This window comes from Aquila chrysaetos, chromosome Z (assembly GCF_900496995.4).
Source record: "Aquila chrysaetos chrysaetos chromosome Z, bAquChr1.4, whole genome shotgun sequence".
NCBI classification, from domain to species: domain Eukaryota; kingdom Metazoa; phylum Chordata; class Aves; order Accipitriformes; family Accipitridae; genus Aquila; species Aquila chrysaetos.
In genome coordinates, this window is record NC_044030.1 from 4464460 (window position 1) to 4489538 (window position 25079).

General features: G+C 39.2%; 1 long non-coding RNA gene across 19 annotated transcripts in view; it reads left to right on the forward strand.

Moving 5' to 3' along the window:
• Window positions 1–25079, forward strand: part of LOC115336894 — a 129804-nt gene that overhangs the window by 62015 nt on the left and 42710 nt on the right. For 2 of the 19 annotated variants that reach the window (XR_003921974.1, XR_003921973.1), the window contains exons 4-5: window positions 7095–7168; window positions 14856–14949. The exons of 13 other annotated variants lie outside the window; for them this stretch is intronic. This is a non-coding gene — a long non-coding RNA (uncharacterized LOC115336894). Of the gene's footprint in view, window positions 1–7094; window positions 7169–14855; window positions 14950–19656; window positions 19858–25079 lie in introns of all 19 variants that reach the window. 4 more of the 19 variants (XR_003921977.1, XR_003921976.1, XR_003921975.1 and 1 more) reach the window with 3 other exon arrangements.

A 25079-nucleotide genomic window follows, 5' to 3' on the forward strand; every position in this document is an offset into this window, starting at 1 on the left:
TGTTCGTCAGGAACACTTTGATGAAGTTTCATCTAAATGCCGATGTGGTCCCATCTTAACTGTTGAGAATACAGCAAGAATCACCAAGCTAACCAACAGCACCTAGGTTGCCTAACCCCTGCAGAAGAGATTGGATAGGACAAATTTTGTGTTCAGCTGGGTGGACTTGGATCAGTAAGGTGGCTGGACCTGATGCGGTATCTGCTCATCTTCTGAAGAATAGAGAGTTTTTGATACAATACCAACAGGTATTTTTTTACTTTTTAAGAAGAATATAAAATACCAACAGGAGCAGCTGATGCTGATCCTAACTTTTTTTCTCTCTGGCCTAACGAATCTTGAGTATTTCTTTGCAAGTTGAGCAGGAGTGAGGAGTGAGTGCCCATTCCTGGTGGTGGGAGCTAGTTCTGACATTCTCTGTAGAGATTAAGACCTGGAGGCTGCCAGTAATAAGGTCAGGCACAAGGATTTAGGTAGAATTCAGGCTGGCTGGATCCAGGCCAGCTTAATCTATGTAACTCATTTGTTCTGACATCTCTTCTGGCTCTGCCAAGTAGGTCAGAGTCTGGTGGTGAATTTGTGATAGGCACATGTACAGAGGTCTGAATGTGTCCCAAATAAGGCTACTTTTTTTTTTTTTTTTTTTTTTTTTTTTTTAAAGTAAGGGTCCTGAGCAAAGCTCTGTCAACAGCATCTTCCACTCTCCTGCCACCACCACTACAGCCTACCACTTGCTACTTTTTGTGCTTCTTGATGAAACAAAATGACCCTGTGATGAAATGGCCTCTCCTGTGCTGAAAGATATAGACTTTTAGTAACCAGGATGAAAGCAAATGGTAAAATATGTGTCAGCAGCAACCCCAAATGACTTCTCCACCTACTGTTTCACATCATAAACACTGTTCAGTTTTAATTAACTGATCAGTACAATCAGTTGTAAATGGTGTTACAGTTTTTCCAGGGCTGACACGTTGCTTGAACAGGCACTCCTTTTGTCAGTGTTTTACAGAAAAAAACGTGTCGTGCACTGGAGTATATATGGCAAAGATAAAAAGGCAAGCCCTTCTCCTTGCATGAAAACCTTGGAAAATTGTAAGTTTGGGAGTTCTGTTGTAAATCAATATACCAAAAGTTTCACTAGAAGAGAATTGTGCAGTCAAGCTTTTGAAAGTTTGGAAGTGTAAGAATTAAAGCTTCCTTTGAAGTCATTCTGATACTGTCACATACTGTTTTTCTGACTTATTCAGTCAGCGGAGTTTGAAGGTAAGATCTTCAAAGCCCTAGCACAGGTTTCTTTCATTTGAGCCAATGAAGTAACCAATAACTGAGGTCAGACACTTTCCTATACGTGGGCAGCTCTCGGAGGGAGAGGTGACACGTACTTTGCCACCACGTTACGCAGCAGAGACAGCAGTGAAAGACAGGGTAGGGGGGATGCTGGGCTCTGTGTCTGGAACTGGGGTGGGCTTGGTAGCCCTGGAGCCCTACAAGAATTGTAACCCTATGGGAATTTTATTTGCAAAGTGGGTATTTGTTGGCTACCAGTGAAGGGAGTGCATACTGAGAAATAAGGGCTGTAAACTGAGAGGAATTCTTCTGAGCACAGTGGAAAAGAAATGAGATCAGACCTTTTGTTTCCTGAATCACACCTAAGTGTGCTTTCCTTTTGTAAATCAACTTTTTAAAGCTTGTGTTGTTTTTTTTTCCCTTAGATGGTGTATATAACTCCCTTTGCCACAGTGGGAGTGCTATAAATATATATATATATATGTATGTATGGAAATAAAACTAGGAGACAACAGAATTCGGCATTTTAAAGCATGGGGCAGCAAGAATACCCTTGGAGAGCTCTGTCTGAAGACTGAAAGACCAGTTCTTATTTTCAGAGATGCTGTTTTCAGTATTAGCTCATTCTCTGTACTAAAATCTTTTTATCAAGTAGTTACAAATTTTGCATTGCTTATAAATCCTGTTCAAGATATGGTGTAAAGCTAAAGCATAGGAAAGTCATTGGCGGATGTTTACTAATTCCAAATCCTTTTAGTGTCCCGAGTATCGTGGCACCTTGTTTTTTGTTGATAGCTCAGCCACCATCAATTTGAACTTCTGAAAAATGAGAGTGAAAGTGTTAAAGGCCCAGTTTGAATCAAGGCTAATACCGAGCTGCCATTTATGCATCACTATAGGGAAACAGCAGCATTTTGTGACTAAAAATACCTACTTCTGCCTTTCAAGAAATGTTAGCATCTACTTGTATGAAAACAATATAATTTGTTTTTATACAATGTTTTTTTCTAATAAATTGTGCAGTATGAATTTTTTTTTTTTGCAAATTTCAGAGAGAAAATGCATTTATTTGGTTATAACAGTAACATGTGAACTGAATATTTGTACATATATAAACAAAGATCAGATTTCGACAACTAAAACTTAAACATTGCATCCACCCACTATCACTAATGACATAGGTAGGATGAAAGCAACTGCAAGACTGAGCCTCCCAAAAGTAACAGCAACAATCCCAGAGCAGGTCAATCAGTCCAAGCAGAGAATCTCTCTGATGAATGAACCAAAACCAACCCAAACAGATTTATCTCCCCGTTTGCAAGCTGCTGAAAGCTTCAGAGATGACTTCCAGTGCCTACAGCTGTTACCTGCCTTCTACATTAGAGGCTGGTGAATACTTCATATCATTGTCAAGAAATGTTTGTTCATATTTTTGAGGGATTCACTGTAATTGGCTCTGCTCTTCTGTGTATGAATATTGTAAGAAAGTAGTTTACTGGAGGAAAAAGTCACTGTAACAGAAAATTTTAAAGAAATATTACCAAACACTCACGATACAAAACCTTTTCATTCATAGTCATGAGTGTTAAAAGCCTCATTCCAAAAGTAGCATTAGCCCAGCCAGAGACAAGAAACAACTTATGTTACTTACATAGCCAAATAAGGCTATTGATTTAAAAATAATTATTTTAGAAATAATTATTACAATTATTTATTGAGTAACTAAATAACTAGTATATTAAAGATGTTGTAAGACAATTTGTAAAGATATTTATTTATATTAGATTTAACTATATATATAGATATAATTTTATTATCTCTTGTTTATACTCTGCTCTACTCTACACCCTTGCACTCTGGGCTGTATAAACTCTACTAGCTTCTCCAGTCCCCTTCAAATCCGTGCAGCGAAAGATGACACCATGTTGAGCACAACCCTTTATCTATTATCCCTGTAACTCGCTGTTTCTTTTGTAGTAACACTACCGAATTTGTTAAGCATTCTATACACATGTAATATTTCCCAAACAGATGAAGCCCCAAGCAGATGTACTGTTACAGTTTATATATTTTCCTTGGTTTCTATAATCCTGCACCTGACAGTCTTCTAGGAAATTCTTCATAATTGCATGCCTACTGGAAGGGGCAACTACTTTCCCTATCAATCTCCTAAGTTTGTGGTGGCGATGGGTATGAGAAGGCAAGGTGTATGAATGGCTTACTTTTAGGCCTGTTTTCCTCATCTCTAGTTTATTTTCAAAATTGTCAGCCTGGAAAAGTGTGATGACTCATAACCACGTTTTGTTTAAAAATCTTCCTCTGCTGACTGATTTCTGTCAGCTTCATAAGCATCTACGGAGGGAAAGCACTCTGTTGACATCGTTCCCAGGAGCTTGGTCCTCCTAAACTTGCAGATGTGCCACCCTGGACAGTGCATTTCTGTGAAACAGCACCACTGCAAAAGGCTGCATAAGTTGAAACATTTTGCTATGGAGTATGGATTGACCTTTGACACTCTGGAGCATGTCTTTCAACATCTAGGAGTGGGATGTTCGCTGGTAGAAAGCTCATGTGATGGACTGGGATCCTCAGCCCCTGAGAGCAATGCCAAGGCACCTTGTGGCTTTACCATGTTTTTCTGTAGCAAGGGTTTTCCATAAGAAGTCAGTTGAGGATAAGGTCCATGTATGCCTCAATGGATGAAGATGAGCAAGTATCACAATACTTAAATTATCGTAGGCTGGGTTATTCTCTGGTTACTTACATATTCACTGATCTGCTGACTTTATTCAGTTGAAAATCTGCTCCTGCAAGCTTTGGCCGTAACACTTGAATTCGATCTTATTTCTCCTACATAGGAAAAATGTCTAGGGTGAGACCTAGAAAAGATTCCTAGGCACCTCAGACTACAGCTCTGTAAAAATAGTGTTTTATAGTAGGATGATGAATATGCCTAGACTTCCAGGCAGACGCCAGAGCGAAGCAAGTCATGTTGAGGGTCAACTCTTGGTTCTTGGCAGGGGCGTATATGAGGCAGCCAACAGGAAAGATCTCCTGTCTTCTGCAGAGGAGGACGGTCTGTCGGCTGCCTCTTCAGTGTGGTGTTTTCTGTGGAGAGGCGTTCTGCCAACACAGAGCGAGGCAGAACGCTAGCATAATAATATGCATGCCAAGACAAAGCCTTTAGGCCTGGATTTTCTAGGTATCATCTATAACCTCCGTGAAACTATTGCATGGAGAACTGTGCAGAGCTCACTGACAGTTTGGTAGTTTGCATGATGCTTTGACAACTCTGAGCTCCCACATGCATGTTCCTAGACTGTATCTTCCAGTTTTATGGACTATGCCCCATACGAAATAAATGCCATAAGAGTGGAAACAACTGTTACTTCCCATGTATGAAAGATGACCTGATTAATCTGTGCAAGAAATATTTGGAACAAGTGAAAGTAACAATTAAAAGCACCGTGCAGCTCATTTTATTTAAAAGCATTCACTGAATATAGCTGACTGAATCGAGTAATTGTGACAGCTCCCAGAAAGGCACAGGCAAATTCTTACAGGTAATGCTAAGGATGTTTCCTCCCTTGAATTATGGAGCTATTTTATTTATGCTGCATCATACCGATGAGGTGTAACCAATTCTTCTGCTTGGAGATGCTCTGAAACAAGGTGATGAGGACAGCATTGTGTTCTTTAAGACTAGCATGAGAACATCCTTTTTGAGAAAGAAAATACTTTTTTGCCTTCTGGTTTTTAGCAGGAAGGTGATGATGGTGGTATTGTAACAATTTAGCACTACCAGAATCATTCTTGTTTAGAAAGAATTTTAATGATGTTGTATTTGATTAATTCCATTATTTCCACAAGATCTTAGAAATTAAAGAAATGGTTAATCTCCCATGCAGGAATCTCACAGAAGGGAAGGTGCTTGGTATCATGCAAGGTAAAGCTCAAGCAGTCAAATTATTCCTTTCTTTTACATCCTAAAATTCTACTGAAGGCAAATACTTTTTTTTTATTTTTCTTTTTTTTTTTTTTTAAAAATGAATTCATGCTTCTCTCAAGGTGGGCCCAGTTGTGTTCCTGTTGCAGCCAGTGGGATTTTACCTTTTTATTTCAAAGGGATGATGCTAAAGCATCTATTACCCACTTTTAGACAGAAACCAAGGAACTGATTCTGAAACCTTCCCTCTGGTTGGCAGATCCGCTGAAATCAGTGGATAAAACTAGATGAATCAGCCTCAAATTTCCATAACATCAAAATACACTTGGTACAGTATAAGAAAAACCAGAAAGTAATAACACACTTAGGGGATCCAGTCTCTTTGTTTTAAGATGCGAGGCAAGCAGGAACCCTTGGAATCAAAGGCTGGCTGTCCATGTTGAGCTTTATGTGTCATATTCAGTATTTTATAATATCACCTTATCAAGATCCATATAGTTAGACATATAGCAGATATCTCACTTGTCATAAATAAATGGGTTCTTCTTAATTGTTACCTACTGCTAGTGTGTTTGCTTAAATTGTTATCAACAGAAAACCTGGATGTATTATTAAAGCAAAAGATTTTTGGAGGCAGTTTAGACGTTGACTTTTCATTTTCTTAAACAATAGTAAATGTGTTGGTATTTTATAAGCAAGAACATACATCTGACTTAATGTTGAATTATATTGAGAAATCAAATACTAATATCGGATGGCTGGAACAATTTTGAAGAGAAAGGGTTATCTCTGTATATAGGTTTTGCTTTGTCACTGTGCTGTACTCTATATCAGAAGAACAAAGGCTATATGCATAATAAGACCATGCAAATGAGGTGAAATCAGCAAAAGTATGGTGGGGGAGGGGAAGATGTAAAATATGGCCATCATTATAATGACCAAGGAGTAGAGAATTTAAATGTTTAATGCTTGCACATTCCAGTTCATTTTTCTGTCATCTTTTTGAATGTGTAGACTGAGGCTCTTGAAAGACCAGAATGAAAAGATCTCTGTTTTGGACCACAAGGATTAATAACGTTATTTACAGACTGCTTAGATATATGTTACTAGCCTACAGCTGTTTACTTTTATTTTTTAAAATAGAAGAAGCATGGTAATAATTACCAGGGATAATGGAAGAGAGGGAGAAACCCCGCTATTTGTGTTTTCGGTGAGATTTTTTTTTTTTTCTCTTGCCCTGCTGCACTCTCTGGATGCCAGCTCCTCATCTCAGCCATGATGGAAGCTCAGAGTACAATAGAAGCACAGCAACAATATGAATTACAAATACATGTATATCTTACTGCACGGCCTTTCCCTCCCCCTCCTTTAAATGAGTGTAGTCTAAAAATATCTTCCACTCTAAATTGCTTTACTACTGAGGCAACATCTTGCAAAAACAGTACGGTTACTTGCAGAAGAAAACAAAACCTCAAACCCCAGACAGAGTAATGTTAATGTGAATTGTTTTGCATCTGACTGCAAATTAACTATCTTTTTGAAAGATATTGTTCTCATTTAATAACAGGAAGCGCATGCCCACATTAAGAGCAATAGTATTTTACTTATAGTGTATTTATGAGGAGTATCTTGTTGCTTCTAATAAAAAAAGGGGGAAAAAATGTAACTGCTACACATGATAAGTACATGTTGTGTTATTTTTTTATTGTTGTAGCCAGGTAAAAGTAATTTATACCAGCTTTTGGAAAAGTAATCATTGTTAATTATTTGTTCACAAGTGGATCTCGAGGAAAAAAAAAGCGGGGGGAAATACTCCGAAATAGTAAATGGAATGCATATTAAAATTATTTTTTAATTTTAGAGCCTGATTCAGCAAATTTACTTACAAGAAACTACTCGTATGAGTAACCCATTGATACTAAGATATTTACTCAGGTAAGTGTAGTTACTCATGTGCAAGAACTTGCAGAATCAAGCACTAGTCTGTAAATATTTAGAAAATAAATCATTGATGAAATGCACTATATCCTTCTGTTTACAAGATGGAAATGTCCATTTGGCAATTGTAAAATGTGCTAATGAAAGGCTTTCTTGAAGATGTGAAAATTAGCTAAGTATGAATGACTTCCTTTGAACTAGTTAAATCCTTTCTTTACTTGCTACCAAAAGAAAAACTAAAATGAATAACTCTTTCTTTAGCGTTTTAACTCTTTTGTGAAAAAAATCTTAAGACTGGCAGTGTCAGAGTGTGGGGCTTAATCAGTACAATTGACAAGGATTTACAAACTTTTTCATTCCAAATGCATTTACATATACACAAGCATGTATGTGTACATAAATTCATTTTATTACAGCCATTTTACACAAACAGAACCTTAAGTAGTTGAAGTACTAAAAAAGCCAATCAAAATACTCTTCATATATCTGTAAGTCCATAAACCTCTTAAAATTGTCTCTTTAAAAAAAACCCAAACAGCTAAATTATGGAAATGCAGACTGCTTTACAGAATATTTGCCAGTTATATCTTGATTCTTATTTGATATTCCCACAAGAATATAGGCATGCCAGTGATATAAACCATAGAAACAGGAAAAAAAGTAGAACACAGGGACTTGTAAATAAATCCATGAATATCAAGAAGCAGGGATGCTAAGATTATGCATTTTACCAGTACGCTCCTTTGCTTGTAAACCATAAGGCCAGACGTTTGCGAGATGCTGTACTGCCAGCTCTGCAGAGGGGGAGTGTGTGTGTGTGTGTGTGTGTGTGTGTCCGTTCGTATGTATGTATGTGCGTGTGTGTGAAAGACAGGAGGGAGGGAGGAGGAAGGGAGAGGTGGGGGGGAGAGGAAGGGAGGTGGGGACAGGCAGACACAATAAAGCATAATAACATTCCTGCATGTCTAATAGCTTAAATATGCTTCGTCTCTCTGTATCCTATTGCTATCGATATTGCAAGCAGAATCAGAGAAGCAGTTAATATTCCATCAATAGTTTGTCTTTGATTCAAGTACTTTTTGAGGAAAAAAAAAGAGGAAAGAAGATTTGTATCTTCAAGTACAAGGAAAAACGAAATGTTTACTTTATGATATTTTCAAGATACGGCATTGTTTGCGTGCCTCATGTTTAATGGGCTGCTTGCCAATCATAAAATACTAGCATTAAGTTATTTATATCTTAGTTATGTGGCACACCTTATTAGTAGTAAATTAATATTAATAGTTCCAATTTATCTTTTAACAACAGCGTATTTTTAAAAATTATAATCTTAGGGACATAAGACGAAGCCAATCCCATAGCTAGCAATGCACTTCCTTGATATTATTTGGCTCCGTGGTGGCTGTTTTGTGGACGTATAGGGTATTTTTTTGTTTATTTGATGGATGCTATGGCTTTAACAAAGAGTGACTGAGTTGTCTTAACAAAGACGAGGAGGGCTGAGTGTGTTGCTTGCAAGAGAATAACCACTTTCCATATCTCTTAAATCCACACTATATGTAGTGCGGGTCCTGAGCGGCTTTTGTTTTCAGTGTCTTTTGTAAGCTTTTAGGGTTTGTTGTTTTTTTGTTGTGGTTTTTTTTTTTTTTCTTCTTCTTTTTTTTTTTTTCCCTGCATCAAATGTCAAGTTAATTTACAGAGCACTATTACTGATATGTTTCCTTGGTCTGTGGTTTTCTGTGAAAGGCAGGCAGCTGAGACCAAGTCTTGGGGCGAGGGGGAGGTGCAGGAGAGCCCGCAGCACGTACAGTGTGCGCCCGCGCCTGTAAATTGGCTGCCCATATGACAGCAGGACAGGGGAAACCTCCCGTCCTCATTTGCATCCTGAGGAATATCCAGGATTAAACCCGACCGATTTCCATACGGGATTTAGACCTGACATTTATTATTCAGTTCACAGACCTCTTGAAGGAAAGTTTGTTTTCCACTCATAGATGAAAAAAAAAATCTCCTATGATAAATAAAGGCTGGCTTAGCAGCAACAGTAAATAAATATCTTTCCTGTATTTCTTATGAATTTATCTTACATGATTACCAGACAGATGCTTGCCACCAAATTATTGTATTCTGCTCCTTAGCAAATCAAAGAAACTACCTATCACATCCACCGTGTGGCATTTGGAAAATGTGTCCGTTTAATTTCAGAAGTTTACTTCCCATAAATAAAATTATAGATCATGGTTTTAAAGGCAAGTTAAAACAATCCTTGAAAAGCTACATAAGAAAGATTTTACACTTTTCATCTTTATGTAGGGAGATGCAATTTTCTATCTGCTGTATGCATCAATTAGTGTTTTTCAACCAGCATGAAAAATGTAAGCAACTGTTACATGTGAGCATGCATGTAGTGAATTTATAACATAGCACTAGCTCATTTTTGTCACCTTATAGCTTCATAAAATATTTTGGTGATGCTTAGCACTCCAGTCTTAATAGCTGGTAGTGGTAAAAACCCATAACCCAATATTTTAATAAAATTTTAAATAAACCAGGCCTTCACTTTTAATGAGAGCTAGTACAATGCTTTGACTTGTCACTAATTTAAAGGATCACATTACAATTTTCTCAAGGTGCTGCTCTCCAGACAGATCTCCCAGTAACTCTGAGGCAGTATGTCAACGCCTTCTGTGAGCTGCTTAGTGGCTTTCAGGATCAGGGCCTTAGCAGGCATATCCACTTATATGTGGCTCCCAAATCTCTAGTCTTTGCTGAACAGCTTTTTGAAACTTAGCTTGGTCTGAACAGTGAGAACAGAGGACAAATGCATGCTCAGTCTCAAGGCTGATCCTACAAGAGTTAGGGCATGCTAACATTAAAAATATGCGCTGAGAGCCTATAGGGATGAAGCCCTAGTATTTTCCCACTATATTTTATTCGATGAGCTTGTGATGATTTAGATTAGCCAGAAGCCATGCCCTGATGTTTATTTTGGTCCCACGTCTGTAAGGCACTGAGCATCTTTGGGGGGACATCTCTTGTTGGCTGTGTGGGGGTCTCCATGGGCAGGTGGGGGTAAACCTTGGTTGCTCCTTCTCTGGCTGACAAATGCAAAATACGCACACAAAGCAAACAGAGAAAATTCCTACACTTACATCAATGCATATCCATGTTTTCTGAAAAAAACACGTTAAGAAATTCATTTGATCTTCATGGGTGCTCTGACAGATTATAAATTTTAGCCATCTAAAAAATGTAATGCTTGGGGACCATATTGTTTTGTGTAGATGGGATGCACATGCACCCATGCACATGTCCAGACACCCATATGCCTGGGTACTTGGGTGCAGCATTATGCACTCCTTTCATATGCAGTAACACAGCTGTAAGTTATATTTGCAGCGTGTCACAGTCAGGTTTATACTGTATGTATATAGAGCCACAAATAAATGTAAAATGCTAGATTTGGCACCCTTGTGTTATGCAAAGCAAAGGCTTCCTACATTGTTTGATTACCTTCTGGTTAATTTCCTCAATTAATCTGAGATCTTGCAGAATAATGAAAGAGGACTTTCAATGAGCCCCTCTTCCATTACATTATTACACATGGAGGATAGGACTGAGTTTACATTTACGTCCATTAAAAATACCATACAAAATAGCTTTAAAAAATTTATGAATAAACCAAAAAAACCATCTATTTTCCTAAGTGTAAATGCAGTGGTGTATTTATGTATTTAAGAGAGACAATAAAATGTATTCTTAAATTTTATGAAGAATAAATAAGTTCTAGTAAGAACATATATAATTAAAATTAGAGAGTTGTATTTTCTCTTTAACGTGGCCTGCAACATTTTTTCTGTTTTGGTATACATAGAATAATTTCATTTAAGACTGAAGGATTCATACAGTAATGATGCTGCACATTTTGTTATGTGAATATTTTGAGGCATGTAGCAGTGTAAATAACACAGATTTTTTTTTCAAATTAATTAACTCTATAACAATATCCAGTAATACTGTAATTTGCAGTGTAGCAGGCAATTTTACTATTTTTTTGTAAAAAGCTAGACTTCTGAACCTTACGGTTGCATACTAATGTGTGGCAAATATCCACTGATATTTTAAGGCCTCATAGTGCATTACACCTTCATCTACAAGTAACTTTCCTGATCTTAAGTGCAATTGTGTCATGAATTTGAAGGTCTAGCTGATGTGCTAGCCACTCAAAATATCAAGAGCAAAACTGCTCAGAGCTAGTAATCATTACAAACAGTACATTTTTAGACAGGACCCCAATTAATTTCTTTAATAAACAATGTGTCTGGACCTCTAGGACATACAACAGATCTGGAACATAATTGCAGTTCGCCATAGTTAACAGCAAATCATTTAATGTCATTGTTTTAAAGGTCTGTGCTTAAAATAAAAATAAGAAGAAAAGCTTGCTAAATCACTTTATCAAGTGGGTAATCAGATTATTGAAGTAATTAGACAGATCAAACTCATTTTCAGAAAGCAGTCCAATACATGAGACATTTTACTCTCTGTTGTTATCTGTAGGTAACGGAATTATAACACATAAAATATCTACAGACAGACTTTTGTTCATTTCACATAAATAATTGGCATTAAGGTGAGACAGTCTTACATGCATGCACATATACCACATGTACATCAAAAACCTGAAGCTTTAAAAAGTAGTATGCTAGTAAAGTATTTGATTTTTAAAATATTTTGTTCAAATTCCTACCAGTTCACACTGCTCCCAGGAGAGACCAAGGAAATATTAAAAATACTATAGAAATAAAAAGGATAAGATATTTGTCACTCTCATTTAAATTGATGTATGCTGCTGTCCTATAAACGTCACATCGGATAACCCTGAAAAATTACCATGAATCTCCATAATTACGCATATTCATGATGGTGTTTTGCATAGCACTAGCAGCAGACTGCATGGGGGGGCTATGAAGGGAGGTGGGTGAGGAAAGACCGATTGACAGACTAAAATTATTACTAGCATCCTAGAAATAGGCTCAGCAACAGTTCCGTTTTGCTTGGTTTACAAAAGCAAAACAAAGTCCCTTTCGCCGCTAGCATGATGCTTACGATTCGCTAGCAGTTTTGTGCTGCATACTTAGCTGCAAAATTTAGTGAGGATAAATTGCTGAGAGACGCCCGTGCTAATTAGAAGGGTCTTTTTTTATTACCGACAGTTGTAAAGAAAACTGGGAATGAGAAATCAGAGGAGTGCTTTTTCAAAATCGCCTTTTTTTGTGGGGGGAGAAGCGTTGCATTTCCAGCACCGTACCACAGCACGGGTTCCTCATCTGCTCACTCGATGGAGGTGAGCCTGGTGCAGATTCAGGTGCATCCTCACTTCTGCACCCAAGGTGAGGCCCAGGCAGTATTCAAGGAAACTGTTAAAAGACCAGGAGAGACAGAAAGGTTGTCCTGCCCCTGGCTCAATAGCTTTTTATGCCGAAAGCAGAGAGCAGAGTTAATCGGAGGCTCTAGAAGTAATTATCAGCAGGGTTTGGGCAGCGTGGATGCTTGGGTAAACAGCGATTGTTCTTTCCACCGGATCCCGAATAGAAATAACAATACTGGCATTGTCCTCCACTTCTCATTAAGGGGCTTTGGGGATGGAGCTGGGCGCTGGGAGGCGGGTGGGAAACTGACAGTCAGACCGTGCTCCAGAGGAGCCTCTCCTGATCCCGCTGCAGCAGGCTCCGGCTTTTGGCATCGGCGGTGCCAGCTGCATGGGGAGAAGCCAAGCCTGTCATACCATCTTCTCATCAAACCCTCAGTGCGGGGGCAGAAGCGCCGTTAGAGCCTAATGAAGAAACAAACACAAAAGGGAAGATTAGGCCTCGTTAACACGTGCATTCGTTGGCCCCCAACGAGATCCCGCCAGCCACGGAGGGACCGCTGCATAGGGCATTTCATTTGTTTATTTTTTTTTTAAGGGGGAGAGAGTGATGTGGGTGAGGTGGTATTTTCTGTGTTATTTTAGATGTCTTGCCATGACCACATAGCTGTAACCTGGCAGACTGTGATTGTGAAAAATTGCATTTGCAACAGCTCTGTCAACAGCCACTGTCAGAGCCCACAAACATGTACTTCTAAAATGTTGATAATAATGATATTGCACCGCTCACGTCCAAAACATTCACTTACACACTCTACTAATACAATTGCATGCTTTTGGATGAATAATTGCATGGGCCTTTGTGTGTTGTTAAACTCAACCTACTCTTCAGGACCAATGCCAGCATGGGATGGTCCCAAGGTATTCCCAAGACTGGGCTACGAGCTCTTCTCCCCGAAGGATGCTCTCCTTCACGAGCAGCTCCACTCATTCCAGCAGTGCTTCTTGTGGGGCCAAAGGCTGCTTGCTGTGAGCATGGGGCTCACAGGCTGGTCCTCCAGCCCTGCTTCATCCTTCTGCATTCAAAGCAAGGTGGCCTTACTCAAGGTCCTAACTCCAAAACCTTTTGCATATCCCATTTCTGGTGGAGCCAATGGGAATTTTGTGTTTGCAGTTTGAAGAATTAAGGGCCCTGTCTGCAAGCCTGTAAACTAGACTGCCTGCAGGGGAAGGTTACCATTAAACAATGGAAATCTGTGTAAAGTAGCTTGTAGAATTACATCCTCAGCAAGAACTCAGGATTTGGCCCTGCATTAGGCATGCTTTAATGTAAAGATACACTTAACCCTGTGTGAACTTGTGTGCTTGAATATATATCACCAGAACAATGGATTGGGGGAAAACAGACATAAAACTTTTGCTGAATTTATATCAATTGATAATTTGGAGGCTGGAGGTTATTTAAATGTTTACACTGATACTGTATGTGCATACCGGTGTGAAGATATAAGTAGTGTACATAGAAATATTTATATTTCAGTGTCAGTGATTTTATGTTTTCATAGCTGAATACACTTGAAAAGAAGTTGAACACTGGAAACAGTTCTCAGGTGTTTCTTGCACAGACATATGTACATATTTACCTGAAAGTGGCCGGGAAGTTTGATAGGCATGATGTGACAGTTATTTTCATTGTTGTAAGTAATCAGTCATCTGCAGAAGGGTGTGCTCTGTGTAGACCCAACACGAAGCTTCTCTTTGTTCATGCTGCATTTAGCTATCTGTCAACCAAAGGACACTGGTAGAGTATTTTTTAAACGTTAATACTCTAAAGAAAACAAGAGAACGTTAATTGAATGATCTGTTTGCTGAACTGCAAGGTGTGCGTAGAACCTGTACAAGAAAGATCCATAATAAATCCCTATCTTTGAAACCTCAGGTGCATGTTTGATGAAAGTAGCCTATTGCTGGAAGACAATGATGTAGAAGGATGTACACAGTATTTTGTATAGACAAGTATCTGATTTTTAAACAGGAATTTTGCCAAAAACCCCTGTATATTTTCTGCTTTGGACAGCCAAGTTTTGTGCAAGGATGACTTGAGAATTGTTTGCAAAGTTCAACTTCTTTCCAAGTATGCTCTGCTATAGAAAGAAAATGCATAAATATTTGAAGTATATAACAACATATAATTTTATGAATGCTGGCATGTAACACAAAGCCACTAACAGGCTAAAATAGGTTTTATGTTACATTTACCAAAACTTTTACTTCAGTATATTTATTTCCATATACTGACTCACTCCTGCCTAGGTGGCAAGAAGAAGAAAAAGTGATTATGATGCAGCTGAATTGCAAAATCAAGAGCTATTTCACAAGGACTCCACCCCCTGGGATCTCAGTGAATGTATGCCTTATTTCATTTTTTCAGTTTTTAGTATCATTATCACACATCATTATTTTTATTCTATTTTGCAAAAATTAAAAAGTACCTTTCTATTATGAGGATTAGCGTTACCTTTTCAACACATAATGGCCTAGTGTTTTGTCAGGTTTTTATGATTTAAGACCTATCGAAATGAAATGTCTTTATTTGAAAAACGCTTCTGCAGACTCAGAGACTACAGGCAAAAGAAGCCTACTTTTAGTAATAATCCTTGTGATATTATTTGGTACTGTGTTTACTAGTCAGAAGCCCACTGTTGTGATTTTGTAAAGCTGGTCATTCAATAACAAAAATATATGATTTTATTGTTTTTGTTGTTAAACTAAGCAGCAGCCCTTCAGTTATTTTCAAAGAAGGGCAAACGAGTTAAAAGACATTGCTAAAAGCCAGTACTGCTGTACAATAGCATAATGCCAATATTAGTGAGGTTTGCAACTATGAGATCATGTTTTTCTTTACACAAGTAAGTGAGCTTTGTAATAACAGAATCTGAATTTGTTATCAATTACAGAACAGTTAAACATATTGTTAGAACTATAGCTAATGCAATCATCTATATGTGAGAATTATGCAAAGTACAGATGCACTATTTCATAGGTTATCATTTGTTCCTTGAAGAGTTTCTGATTATATCTACAGTTATAAGACTGATAAAAACAGCACCTGAAAGCACTGTTTAGGAGATACTAACTATTACAGGTATGTCATAAGGTCATAACATACATTAGTATCATATAGAAATTAAATATCCTGTGTACTGCCTGTATATAGTGCTATCATCTATGTATTTCATGTATTTAGATATGTGATTGTTGGTGCCAGATCTATAGAGAGAATATTAAGATAACGACTTTTTGAAAACTCTGTTGCTGGCCAGTCAGCAGTACTGCAGCCTTCAAATTCCAGTGAGAATTAGCCCAAATTACTGTACATTTTATGCTTTAAGTAGCTTTTGAGAAAGATTAGATTGCATATGCCAAGTCCTTTGAGGAGATTATTGAAATATTTTCAAAATAAATATTGTGATAATGTCTCCCTTTCAGGTCTATTTTATTTGAAGGCAAAAAGATCTGTCCCAAAGTGTTTAAAAAAAATCAGAGAATATTTTTTTTAAAAAGAAAATACATATATTTACAAACACATATATACATACCTATATATACACACGCTTACTATACTCTGCAGTCATATATATGTATATATGCAGTATCCAAGTACATATAGACATATACGCACATATATACATACCTATCTCTATATATACACTTACTATATTATATATAAATATGCACATAAACATATGCAGTATACTCAAAATTTTTGTATCTATAAGTAACATTTTATGGTTTTCATGTATTACTACACTGCTACTATAAAAAATGAATAATATACAGGAAAATATCAAGCATAATATAAAACAATAGACTAATTCTTACAAAGCTTAAGCAAAAACACCCCCAGCAACAATTTATAAAGTTTGTGTTTTCATTTCTCCTTCTTTACTAGGAAAGATAATAAATAAAGCAGAATAAAAAGCCACTAAGATAAAATATTACTGAGTTGGTTACAATGAATCACTTAATAAGGTTTTGAATATGCCATTTTTTACTTACTTCTGTGGTACTCCTGTGAATAGTCTTCACCAGCCCTACTTACTTAGTCAATGACACATAAGGTGAGGGAAAATTGCAGAATTAGACTCTGAAAGGAATATTAAAAATCCTAAGAAAATCACTGAGGCAATCCTGCAAGATACTGAGTACTTTGGAGCTAAACTGACATAAACTCATGAGCAGGGTAAACTTAAAGTGTGTTCTCAAAGTTAAGGATATACACAGCTTTAAGTGCTTTGCTGAGTGGGAGAGAAAATGAACAAAACTTTCTTGCCCCGTTTTTTTGGTGGGTTTTTAAGCAATATTTTGCTGTAAGTGTTGAGAATGGGTTTTCTGAAATGTGCAATGTTTATTGTAACAAATTATTTTCTCCCTAGTACATACCATGTAACTTTTTTTCCCCCCTTAGAATAACAAAAATCATTCAATAAAGATATAGGACCTGAGTTTTGTTCTCAGCCCTGCCAGACACTTCTCTGCGAAGAAGGTCTGCCTCATGAGGCCAAATTCAATCTGATTGATCAGATTCACGCCCACTGAAATAAATGTAGATGGTAACATTTATTGCCTTACAAGACTGTCAGAGTGTTTAATTTGTTAATGCTCGTGCATTATGTTAAAGGTCCTCATGTAAGGAACAACTAAGACACCTGGTTGTGCTGTGAGATGGGTGGGATAACGGTACACGTGGCCGTAGAGCTGGTGAACACCAGGAGATGGTTGGGAGGATGTCCTGGGTGGGCTCTGAACAGGATAATACTGATATTATCCAGAGGAGCTCTGTTCACCAGTCCCACCTACTGCACAGGGCAGGTGAAGCACTAGATGAAGGAGGGGAAAGAGGTTTGACTTGCATCTATCCAAGTCCGATGAGCTCTGCTCAAACCAGTGCAAAGCAGGATGAGGTGGCAAACTCCAACAGCATCAGTTATGTATTTTACAGAGCAAAGATTATATTAATTGATGTCCCAAGTAGAGAGGTTTTGCAGCCCCTTGAAGAAATTCAGTGTTTCTGCCTGTGGGGGATATTTTGGAAATACCTGCTTTTTAGTGTATGCCTCAGGCAAAACAATCACTCTTTATGAGCTAAGAATAAAAGTCAGCCCTGTCAGGGTTGGTTTAGAAATTTACAGAGAGGGACATAAAATACTGGAGGCCACAATATCTTTACTTCCCACCCTCCTTCACATTTGGCACCGGTATAGAAATCTAAATTGCAACTCGATCTGTCTCTACACCTTCTGTTTTCCAGCAGTGACTTCAATTTTGTTGTTCAGCTTTCTTACAAAAATATTAGTACTAAATACTGAGCTGTGCCACAGACGTGTCCATCCCCACAGCTTTTTGTGTATCATTCAGCTTTCTATTAAGTCCTATTAAGTTTCTATTAATTTTCACAGATGTAATTTATTATTTGCCATGACTTTGTTTTTTCCTCTTGCTCTCCATTGCTGTTTTTTTGCCAGTTTTGTATACGCTTTATCTTCAGAGGTGTTCCCCTCATTCCTTGCCTCTTGTTTTCTTCATTTTGTCTCCCCTTTTTTTTTTCCTCCCATTACATTTTCTCTTGCATCCCTACTGTTAAAGCCTCCCTCCATCCTTCTGACTCTCATTTTGTGTGGTTGCCTTCCACTTTCCCCCACGCACGCAGCCATGCTCAGCTGTTCTGCCTCCGCAGATGCTCTCATGGGGTCCCTGGTATTCACTCTGCAGCCAGCGCTTGCTCACTTGTGTGCTGCCAGGCTTTACTTCAGCCTGACACAATAAGGCACTCAGTTGGGCCATGCAAATCTCTGGACTTTGAAGTCTAATTGGGAGGCACTTTTCTTTCTGGAGAAGTGCCATAGATGCATGTGGCTGCTCTTTTGGGTATGAGAGGGCCAAAGAAAACTCTCTTTATCAGGAGAGCTTACGCCACCCTTCCTTTAGGTAGCCTAAGACTGTGCTGTTGAATCACAGGCTGACTTACAAGAGCACTGCCTTCAAGCCTTATGCACTGCACCTGCATGAGGGTGGAGAGAAGTCACAAGTCCTGCATGCTGCCTGGGGAATTTATCCACCATCAGATTGCCCAGGCAAGCTTTGCCACAAAGCCTGTTTAAAAGTGGATTTAAACTTACCACCCTTATGTTTATTTTGAAACATAACTGAAATATTTATTGCAAATGTAGTTCTACATATGTTGTTTAAGATTATGAGCAGTGTATGTACTGCAACAATATTTTTCCCTGCTTTCAACTCTTCAGCCTCCCTTGTTTCAATGCCTGTGATTTATGAAAACACGGTTGTGCAATATCTGTCTGTTAGAAGTACGACATGGCCCAAATCCCATGCTGACCTGCACCATATGCAATTATTAAATCCAATGAGTCACGTTATGTGAAAGTCTTCCACAAGGATCCCCGGGCCCATACAGAAAACTGCCTGCCCTCTTGAGTGCACAAAACAGCCATGAAACAAAGGCTGCTGCACACCCCAGATGCTGGGTTGTGTTCTTCACAGTGCTTTTCCCATAAAACCACAGAGCAATGAGAATTAGTTGGCAGAGGCTGTTTTGCTCCTATTGGTGTGGATGCTGTGGCCATAACGCCCCATGTACGGAGTGCGCCTGGGCAGTTGCTCCTAACCAAAGCTATCTGTGCAAACCTTATTTACCATGTGTGTGAGCAGGGATGAGTCTCATCCTCAGCTGCTCGTGCATGATCGTGCACATGCATGATTGCCCCGCTAAGTGTTCTTAATCTAAGTGAAATATTTCCCAGCCTTATAAGGTTTTTCTAGGTAACCTGCTATACTAGGCCATGAAAAATGCTTCTTTACTATTTTATGAAGGCTGGTGTATTTTCAGACATGACCACATACATTTGTGTTAAATCAAATCTGCTGAGTGTGTCTGTATGAGGGCTAACAAAAATGAATGCTCCAGCTGTAGGCATTGCAGTGACCTATTAACCTGAATTTCATTCCTAAATCTTTCTGTATTTAAAATTTAATTTAGCTACCTGCACGCTCTGCCAATTCATTCTTATTTTATTTATCTCTTTATTTCCTCAAGTATGTTCCCAATGAAAGATTAAGTGACAAGTTTTAATGAAGGAGTTTATTCTTAGTTTCAAGTGTCATGTGAAAGTCACTCAAGTGGAAATTATTACTCAGAAAGACCTCTTCTGTAAGAAGAGTGTTCACACATACAAGTTTTGGCAAGGATGGGCCCTCAGACTGCTGTGAGAACCCTTCCATGGATAAAGTTAGTGTGGTAAGTAATTGTTTGCAAGACTAAGCCCAGATACAATAAATATGAATGTGAGAGAAACAGAAGCAGTTTGTGGAGATGTTAGCTCATGATGAATGTCAGTGTATTTGGAAAAGGTACTTTAGTCTCTGGCATTCATGAAATTTATACCATAACTGTATATTGTAAGTGTCAATATAAATACAAAAAAAATCTTTAGATAATATATTTCTAGAGTGAACATAATTCACATAAACGTCATTGATTCAAAATAAAAAGAGATAGCACCAAGTGCCCAGAATTCAAACAGTGAAGCACACAAAGCTTTGTTGACTTCCGAGGGACTACTTATATGATGAAAGTTACCTATATTCCTAAGTGTTCGCATTATTGTGTTCTCATAATGTCATCTCTCTTTTATGAAAAGCACTAGCGCCCATTAAGAAGAATAAAGATCCTGCTAAGGTATTGGTGCAGGAAAAGCCACTAAGGGAACACACGTGCATTTCTGTTACTAGAATCCTCTTAGGGCTCAACTGTCTGCACAGCCGTCCCTAAGCAGTAAGTAGTGTGCACTGGCTTATGTCAGAGAGACTTCTAGGAAGTCACTGTTTTTTATTTTGCTCACCTCTTCCTCCAGAGAATAGTAATCTGTAGGTGAGTTCTTCCAGTAGTAAATTATCCCTCACTCCCTGCATCCCTGTGCCTGCTGGAGAGCTCAGGGATGTTATCCATCCCCTGCGCTTAGCTCATGCTGTACCTGATAAAGAGGTGCAAGGTGACTGCACGCAGGAGTTGAGAACTACTCTTACCCATATGCAGTAAGCCACAACCAACCTCTATTATTATTTTCCAGACTTTCTGTTAGTAGATAAAGCCAACTGAAATCTTTTCTTTCTCACTAGATGATAAAACAATTCACAGATTTTTGCTTTACTCACCCCACTTTTGTGCCAACACTGCCCATGCAACTATTATTGGGTAAAAATATAAAACTATGGTATTCTGTTCATAAAGAAATTTACTTAAGAGGGAGAAAAGCTTTGAGAGTGCCGTAAGGTTCTCCACTTTCCTCTCTAAGGGAGCAAACTAGCCCATGCAGAAAGAATTGGATCAGGGCTATGGATCCAGCAGATCCTTCAAACCAGTGACAGGTAAAAAGTGCTCTTGACTGCAGAGTCCTGTGGATGCACAATAACACAAGTAGCTTAGAAGTCTCGCTGGCAAAGCCTCTCCCAGTGTCGTGATGGAAAGCTCACAGGGCCCTTTGGAAAGCAGCACAGAAGCTGAGGATGGAAGCTCATACTGATAAACTGGCAATTCCTTGCAGAATTTTCTCGAAAACCTCAAGGAAGCTGAGCTGTGGAGGCTCGTGTCATTTCCCAGCTTCGAGCCTTCCTTGTTTCCATTTTATGGAGGCTGCTCATATGGCTTTTAGGGGAATTCTTCTGGTCATATTTGCTGCCATCCTACTTTTTGCTGTTTATGTAAAGGAGAAAAGCACCAGGCTGACTTGTTACTTCATGCACTTAGAAAAGCAATGGTTCAAAAGCTGAAAAAAACTTTTTTTTTTTTTTTTTTTAAAGTCTGAATTTTTTAGGTAGTGTAGTTCCTCATTATTTTTCTCTCCATGTCCAGAGCCAAAAAGGAGATTGGATTACTCCCCAGAACAGCCAGCAAAAATTCCCCTATTGGTTCCTACTTTATGGAAGACCTGTTTCTAGCCAGAAATTGCTCATGCCCTGTGATTCATTTTGAGACATGTTCATTTATACCATCTCTCCAAAAACTATCCTCTGTTGCTGTCTGCCATATGTAAAGGATGAGACCAAAATAAGACAGCATTGCCATGGTAAGCCAAACCCAGACTTGTTTTTCAATTCATCCTAAATGATAAGCTTACAAACATGCAAAGTGACTGCTCAGTGGGTGTGGTGTGATAGGCCAGATGCTTGAGAAAGGAGAAATGTCTTTGTTCTATGCCATGAAAATTTCTTCCTTGTACCAGTTTACTGATAAACTAATATTCAGTGCTAAAAGAAGAGCCCTGCTGTTTGTATACTACCCTTTCCCATCCTGAAAAGTAATTTGCCATGTCATCAGCTTAACTACATGAGATGGGGATGAGGAGCCGGCGAAGGACCCTGCCTTCCTCAGCACGGGTGTTTGTGCTGACATCCCTCCTGGAAGGGAGGAGAACGCAGGGGTGGCCAAAGCATATCCTCTGTAGAGGGTGCCAACTTGTTTACCTATAGCAAAGGGATGCCGTTGCTGGTCTATACTGATGTGCTTTGCCACAGAGAGGTTTGCAGGGCTGTGCTGTGTACTGTGTGTGTCTTAATAACAGCACACTATTAACATGTAATCCACAAGGCTGATCTTTAGGAAAATTCTGTTGTTTTCCATTAGAAAATACTGCATGCCAGATGCCAGTTGTTACTTCCTTGCAGTGTTTTAACCAATCGTGTGCTGTTTGCATCAATAAAGCAAGTGGTCTCCAAACGCAACACTCAAATCAAGAAGAAAAACCTTTGCTTCACAGTGGAGCATCTTGTGCCTCCTTTGGCCACAGATGCTGATAGGCAACATTTCATCACCGGCGACTGGCTTTGTTTTTGCTTTCTGTTTTCTGTTGTGCAAATGCCAGCAAGGCCCTGATTAGGATGCTGAACATATCGTTAGCAACATCGCTAATAAGTGAACGCTCCCCGGCGCTTATTAGCAGGGTCTTGCCGCATAGTGAAATTGTCATTTCAACTCAGGGAGCTGGAGCAGGGGAAGTGACAGGCAGTGCCGAAGGTCCGTCCGTCCGTCCACGCATGTCCACGCTGCAGCTGGAGTCACCGGGACGGTGGGACCGGTTGAGGTTCAAGGTTGCTGCTGACATTCAGCTGTCACGGCTTCATTGTCCGTGTGCCCTCCCTCCACTGACACATTCAAGGGTACTTTATAGCCGCCACAAAGAGCCAGTCAACTGATACCATTGCACTCCCTGTGCACACAAATCGGGTGCTTGTTCAGGACTGTTGATACAGTCTCACGTTTATTCATTAGTGGAGCCATTGAAATTGCAGCTCGCTCAATGCCTTTCCTAACAACGTGGGCTTGCTTGTTTAGTCCAAACATTTAGCTATGTCTTTTTAAAGTTTTGCATGGTATTCTCTAATTGAGGTAACATTATCTGCATTTTAATGCTAGGCCATTTGTGTCCAATGAAATATTACCTGAAGAACCCTGCCATTTACCACACTGGTTTAAATACAAGTGGCTGGAAAGAAAAAATATACACAAAAGATGTAAGCAAGGGAAAAAAAATGCCGATATTTATTTGTTCTGAAATCCAATTGCTCAGAAATACAGTCTGTGGTGAAAAAGGGGAAAACGTAAGCTTGAGTCAGGGAAGAGACAGTGATTAGCTCCATTGTTAGGGGCTCTTTGAGCTTCATTGGTCCTAAAGAAAAACCCACTAATGAATCTACTGAAGCTTGCCAAACTTTGGAAGACAACTTAAGTTGTGGTGCTTATCTGAGATGCGGTAGTAAACTATGTTGATACAGAAAATAGCAAATGTGCATCTTTATTAACTGCTTTCCTGCACAAGCCCTACAAAGACTGCTGACAATTGCTTATTCCAAAAATGTGCTTTACCTGTAAGCGCAGTTCTTTAATTGAGAACTTTGATTTTGGAAAACCAATGCACAGAGGATAAAATATTAAATAAACGAGGCCTGGAGCTATGTGCTAGTGGAAAATTTAAAACTCTTTTTACTGCTGCTTTTGCAATGAGGCCAGAGGAAAGTTTGTTTTCTCTGAACTTGCTTAGGAGATATTTATTTTGGTGTTTGTCTTAATGCTTGATCAACGTGTACAGCCAGACCTTACCACCACCGTAAACTTTGCCATTGCATTAGCTGTATATCAAAAGCTATTGGTTGCTAAACACTCTACTCAAAAATACAGGTTTTACCACACAAAGCCATTTCCTTATGTTTTTCTCCTGTCTGCTTTTCCGTGTACTGCTGGAGCTCCTTTGTCACAGTGCTGGTGCAGCAGAGGCTGCAGCAGAGCAAACTTACCACCAGCATGCCTCGTCTGATGGGGAGGGACCACCTCTAGAGGCTGCAAGCTGCTGAGACAGTCAACAGGGGTGCCAATTAGTGTCAATTGTTGCCATCGTTCTCTGATATGGACACCTGTCCATTGGGAACCAGCCCGAGACTGCCAAACTAATTTGAGAGAAACCAATGAATAGGCACCGGCTGAAAACAGTCTCCAGTTACACACCGGCTATCTGAACTGGCCTGATAAGGGCATGTGTTAGGCTGCGCAAGCGGAAGGCCATGCATTGTTGGCAATGATGAAGCACTGTATTCCGCCCAGGAAAACATATATATTGTCATGTAGGTAACAACTGATGTTCAGGTGATGGTGTGAGGGGACCCTGGAGGTCAATGGTTGTCTCCAGGTGAGGCACCACCGATCTACCCATCGCTGAGAGTCCCACCTACCTCCAGTTGGCTTTACACTTTACCACCCAGATCTCGCACCAGGCTTTATCATTTAATCTGGATCTCCAGTGGAAAGCTGCAATCCCAACCTCTCCATTGTCACTGGGTCAATTAGCAGGTTTTAAAATGACCAGATGGGACACCTGGTAACCTGCCTTAGCAGGAGGTCAGGAGAGACTTTTCCTGAGGTGGGGCCAGAAAGATCTGGCTGTGGCTGACGGGTTTTTTGCCTCCTTCACAGCCATCGCAGTACAGATCCAGTAGCCAGAGGTCTAACTCCTTGAAGTGTTACGGCTCAGAGATCCAGATTTAACTTGTCAAAAACCAGTGCAGTGAAAGCTGAAACAGCTGTTCCTTGCAGATACCATATCTGGTAGTAGATGGTTCCTTTGCAGTGCTTATAAATAAAATTGAGGCTATTTAATACCACTTAGTCTGTGCAATTCTTCCCTTGTATGTCCAAGGCAGTGAAACAGTTCCTGTATTCAGTCATGGTCATGCATCCAAAGGTTCCCAAGTTTGTTACCATGTGCTTAAAAGTGCATAAGCCTTGACTACATCACACTAGACCAGTGAAACTGAAAAGGTTTAACTGAGCCTCTTCTCCACTTCTTCCAGTTTTCTTTAAATCAATGCATCATGGTGTATAGATAAAGCCAAGGATGTCCTGGGGCTTGGAAGAAAGCCAATGTCTGAATTTAGGCATCGACTGAGTTCCCATTGCTCCAGAATGAGTTA